Source organism: Palaemon carinicauda, chromosome 20 (assembly GCF_036898095.1).
Source record: "Palaemon carinicauda isolate YSFRI2023 chromosome 20, ASM3689809v2, whole genome shotgun sequence".
NCBI classification, from domain to species: Eukaryota; Metazoa; Arthropoda; class Malacostraca; order Decapoda; family Palaemonidae; genus Palaemon; species Palaemon carinicauda.
Window position 1 is genome coordinate 34,819,859 of NC_090744.1, and position 6,235 is coordinate 34,826,093.

Sequence of the window (6,235 nt, forward strand, 5' to 3'; positions counted from 1 at the left end):
TATTTATATTTATCACTCCCTCTCTTTTGTTGATATTTCCCCTTTCATCCTTTAAAGCAAACCTGCTGTATAATATATATATATATATATATATATATATATATACATATATATATAATGTATGTATATATATATTTGTGTATATGTATATGTATACACATATATATCTACAATGTGTGTATATGTATATCTCAATAGAGCAACATCATAACAATGACTTCACATGCACAGCCATATGCAATCTGTCACGCATTGTGGCTGACACATGCCTTTAACACAAACAAGCGGTTCAGGCGTAAATTTCAAGAACTCCAATAAAACGTCGATTCTGGGTAATGAGTCACCACTGTTTTGATTACCTTGACAGTCACGAAAGATTTAAGGAATTTCCCTTCACTTCCGGCTCGGCTGGACAGGCCCGGAAGGTCAGCGGGCTTGAGAGAGAGAGAGAGAGAGAGAGAGAGAGAGAGAGAGAGAGAGAGAGAGAGAGAGAGAGAGAGATAATGGCTGGGGTGAGACAGGGATAAATATATCTTGAATATCAGAGAGCAATAATTAGGAATAGGAAAATTGTGCAAGCTCATATTCATTGATGGTAAATTATTTCTGGCAATTGTGCATATGCATTGCATGTATAAATGTATATGCTTATATATATATATATATATATATATATATATATATATAATATATATTTATATAATATATATATATATATATATATATATATATATATATATATATATATATATATATATATATATAAAAACTGTATATATTCCCATAGGAAATAGGGAAGGCGTTTGGGCTGACATTTCAACTTTTTGCCTTTATATAAACTTATTCTTCGAACAAGTAAGGTTTTATGCTACAGTTAAAATTATCATGGATTATAAAGACACTTTACCTTTCCTTATGGCTTTTCTTGTATGGAGATAAGTGAAATATACCTACATCTCTCCATTATGATATTGAGAATAGGGGATATTTATTGGTTTGAACTAAATCTTTGGTGAATTCTAACCATTTTCCATCCCGTTGAAATACTACCACTAGAGAGTTATGGGGTCCTTTGACTGGTCAGAGTACTACAGTGGATCCTTCTCTCCGGTTACGGTTCACTTTCCCTTTGCCTACACATACACCAAATAGTCTGGCCTGTTCTTTACCGATTTTCCTCTGTCCTCATACACTTGAAACACTGAGATTACCAAACAAATCTTCTTCGCCAAAGGGGTTAACTACTGCACTATAATTATTCAGTGGCTACTTTCCTCTTGGTAAGGGTAGAAGAAATTCTTTAGCTATGGTAAGCAGCTCTTCTAGGAGAAGGACACTCCAAAATCAAACTATTGTTCTTTAGTCTTGGGTGGTGCCATAGCCTCTGTACCATGGTCTTCCACTGTCTTGGGTTAGAGTTCTCTTGCTTAAGGGTACACTCAGGCATACCATTTTATCTAATTTCTCTTCATCTTGTTTTGTTAAAGGTTGTATAGTTTATATAGGAAATGTTTATTTTAATGTTGTTACTGTTCTTAAGATATTTTATTTTTCCTTGTTTCCTTTCCTTACTGGACTATTTTCCCTGTTGGGGCCCCTGAGCTTATAGCATCCTGCTTTTCTAACTAGGGTTGTAGCTTAGCAATTAATAATAATAATAATAATAATAATAATAATAATAATAATAATAATGATAATGATAATAATAATAATAATAATAATAATAATAACAACAAGTACGTCTTTGTTTGAGAGTTATCACTAAAACTACTGACTGAATTAAAGCCCATAATAGGTAGCTTTAAATCAGTATCTTAAATTGCAAATAGTAGCTGGTGTACTGCCTAAGAGAAGGTAACTGTAAAGAATTCAGTCTAATGATAGATAAACAATTTTTAGAAGGCATCTTAGGAATTTTTTTTATTATCCTGAAAGCAATTAAGTCCTTTAGACCAGATAAATTTTGATAATAGAAAACTACTAATCGAGATTATTCTGAGGTTCATATACTTGAAACTGGACGGACGGAATAGCAGATAAGTTAATGTTATTGGAGATATGTGTTTATTGGATAATGTGTAACTGGTTTACATTTGACAATAAACAAGCATACTTTATATGAAACAGAACATCTCATAAACATTAAGACTTCCTAATAATCTTGAAGAGAAATGTATTAGTCAAACAATGGGCAACTGTTTAAATCCGGGATTAGTTAACTGATACGACGCTTAAGCCTATGTCACCAGCATTCAGGAGTAATCTCCTTATAGTATACATTGGAGTTCAGGGGAACAGCCGAGTTAATCAGAAATTCTCAGCTGGGCGAGCGTTATTATCGGTGAACCTGTCAGTAATACCGAGAAGACAATGGGCATATTATTGTTTTGCGATGGAATTCTCGGAGTGTCATTGTTTCCATTATTAGCGTTTTCGAGATATTTCTCTCTGGGCTTGATGTGATGCGAAGAGTCTGGACAGTATTGTAATACCAGTGTTTTTGTTAGTGCTTGTGCTCATTCACGGCTGGGTGCGTGTTTGTTATATAATCAAAGGTGACTGCATTCTGAGAAATTCCATTGTATATTGGCCTAAGGTATTTAGAATGATATTTCAAGTGAGATTTTTTGACTTGTGTTTACCAAAGCCTTCATGGCATGTATACATCTTCTTCTTTGTCTACATCTTTTTACACTTCTATGTGGGGTCGATGTTTCTGGTCAGCTTTCTCCATCTACCTCTGTCCTACACTTCATCACCGCATGGCATGTATACATGAAGGGAAAAATTATGGCCATATGTATTACTTGTTTCTTCATAACAAAAGTTATTCTTATGAAATAAGCATACTCACATTTAATATGCTAAGACATCTTGAAGGAAATATAATTCCCATACGTTTGAAATAAAGAATTCAGAAGAGGGTAGAGAAAAAATAGGCCTCTATTCAAATACCTTCCATTTTAGGAGCAAATAACAACCCTGTACGCTCTCTAGGGGAACAAAAGAACAATCCTGTACGGACTCTTTGGGAACTGAACTTGATTCCTGTAACCTAATATGCAAAGGAAATAACGATTATTGATGGACCAGAGCTGAGACAATAAGAATTATGTTTCCCTGGACCTTGAAACATTATTACTATTATTATTATTATTATTATGAGACCATTACATTGAAATCTTTGAAGTATCGGTTTTGTTTTTATTTTACAACTTAGGCTTATTTGCTAGTTTTAGTTAGTTCGGCTTCATTCAACTAACCATTATGGGAAGCTTAACGTATTTAAAACTAATGTACACATATCATGAATAGTAATTTTATACATTTTAATTTGAAATAGAAAAAAAAATCGATGTTGGGAAGTTATTCTTAAATATTAAGGAGAGCGTAATGCTTATCTTAGAATTACACTGAGGAAAAAGATTGCAATCTGTTACATAACTAAGAAGGAAATTTTACTGTTTTTCTTTCGGTTAGTAAAAATGGATAGTGGGGATTCTGTGATGGACGCTTTGAAAAATAAACATTTACTGAATTTCTTTTTATAGGTGAACAATTTAATACCAGTATGCAGTTTTGTGGTTGTCATAAAGATTAAAAGAACATTGAGATTCCATGTGAACAAAACCTAAGATTGAACAATGAAACGACTTGAAATCTTACTGGAGGTCTGAATTTAGAGGAAATGTTGGTCTCAGTAAAAGGTAATGTGATACACCTTGGAAGTTTATCAATATAATTAGGAAATGAACATCTCGAATTGATAAACGTCGATGGCGATATTTTGTGCTGAGAATGACATGATCTTAAGGTATTGATAAACTATTGAAGATTATATATTGAACGTTTTAGAAAGTAATTTAATTGGGAAAATTATTCAAATTAAGATTAGTACATGGTAGCTAATTATCATGTTCAAGGATTGCGTTTATAAACCTAATTCACCTGCCTCGTTCTCTCTTGGCGTTATTTATTTTCAATATCAAAGTTATGTTCACGTCATGAGCATTAATTTACATTGGAGATATTCATTCATTATTTCATTCTATATACAATAGTTTATTAGAAACTTGAGAGATGTATCAGTCTTAAATGTAGCATTCACGAAAGATAGAAATATTTCTTGTATCTTCTTTTCACCAGACAGGATGGTCAGACACTCTCCCTCTACCCCCTCCCCCTCACCCTGCCCCTCCCAATCATAACATAGGATTGTTGATTGTCTTTCATATGATCATATTGTTACTTGAGGTTGGCTTGTTCTTTTTTTATTGTTCAGCTATATTGTGGGTCATGTTTTTTTTATGTAAGTTTCACTCTTTCTAATTACCTCTGCCAACGAACTTGGGAGGAGTTTATGTTTTCGTCCCTGTTTGCCCGTTTGTTTATTTGTCAACAAGTTCCTGACCACAAATTTACCCATAGAGTACTGAGACTTTCAGGGATTGATTATGTTTAGACGTGGAAGTCATTCAGTTTTGAAAGCTCGAGGTCACAGGTCAAGGTCAAGGTCCACCAAAAGGTTGACCGAATTAACCCTAACCTTAACCCCAAGTTTGCTCATGGTTGCTACACAGACTTCAAATAGGCCTATGGTGTAAATTGATTCTGGGAAAGACAAGCTGGTTTCGAGAAATAATCTGCCGTGGTGGAGGTCTGCACTCTGAGTGCCTTTCTATTTATCATTTTGAATATTATGTTTTATTAATTTACATCGTGATTAACTTAGTTCAGGATATTTGTATTATATTATTTTGTAATCTTTTATCATTTGCCGGATTGAACTTTTCGTTTACTGAAGTTGCAATTAAAATTTATTACCCCTGCATTGATGTAATTCATATTTGGCACCACATCCTCCATTGGATAAGATAGTTGCAGAGAGCCAGAATAGACGAATGCCTAGTTACTATAGTCAATTCTTTATAGTGAGGCAGATTTAGCCCTTTTAGCTCGGAAAAGTTTCCTAACAGCTGATTGGTCGGAAGTATTTTTGTCTGACCAATCACCTATTAGGAAAAATTTCCGAGCTAAAAGGGCACCCCTGCAAGTCGGTGCAAATCTGCCTCACTAAAAAGAATTGCCTATAGGACTACATGTCTCCCTCTCACCTGTTGCTTGTCGGTGATTAGGTCCATGAGCCCTTGCAGTCTAATTCGAAGGGTAATTAAGGGTCAGTGGACCAGGTAAGTGCATCACGGTAATGAGTCTTCCCTGGCAGATGCTGATGCTGCGTAGCTCGCAACAGCATCCATGCTGTGAGATCTTGTCTGTTGTGGAGAGTTGAGTGATAGGTGCTGCGTCTACCGTTTATTATTTTATCTGTTTATTATTATTATTATTATTATTATTATTATTATTATTAACTGCTAAGCTACAACCCTTGTTGGAAAAGCAGGATGCTATAAGCCCAGGGGCCCCAACAGGAAACAAGGGAAAATAAAATATTTTAAGAAGAGAAACAACATCAAAATAAGTATTTCCTAAATAAACTATAAAGACATTAACGTAATAAGTGTGCCTGAGTGTACCCTTAAGCAAGAGAACTCTAATCCAAGATAGTGGGAGACCATGATACAGAGGCTATGACACTACCCAAGACTAGAGAACAATGGTTTGATTTTGGAGTGACCTGCTAGAAGAGCTGCTTACCATAGCTAAAGAGTCTCTTCTAGCCTTACCAAGAGGAAAGTAGCCACTGAACAATTATAGTGCAGTAGTTAACCCCTTGGGTGAAGAAGAATGCTTGTGTATTTCTTCATTTACTTTAGTTAGTATTAGTTTGTTTTGTTTATGTATGGAGGTATTTTTTTTTTAAATTGATCTTGATTTGCGATTCTTCTCAAATCTTTATTTACCTAAATATTAGTTACTTTTGTTTATTTAAATATGTTTTTTATTGAACTTTATTAATGTAAGATTCTTCTCGATTATTTATTTATTTATTGTTTTTTTTTGTTAATTTATAGAGGTTTTCGTTTTAATTTTACATAATAAATATAAGATACGTGTCGAATAAGGCTGTAGCTTATTTCTTTTTTTAATTTAATTATAATTATATTAATACTTTTTATCTATTTTTACGCCATTTAGCATCAAAGAATGAAGTTTTACTTTATTTATTATAGAATTATATTGTTTCTGCATATAGCATCAAAGTAGGAGCCTAGTCCAATTCCAGTGTTCATGGCAATAGATTTGGATTTTTTTTTTCTTTTTTTTTTTTCATGTG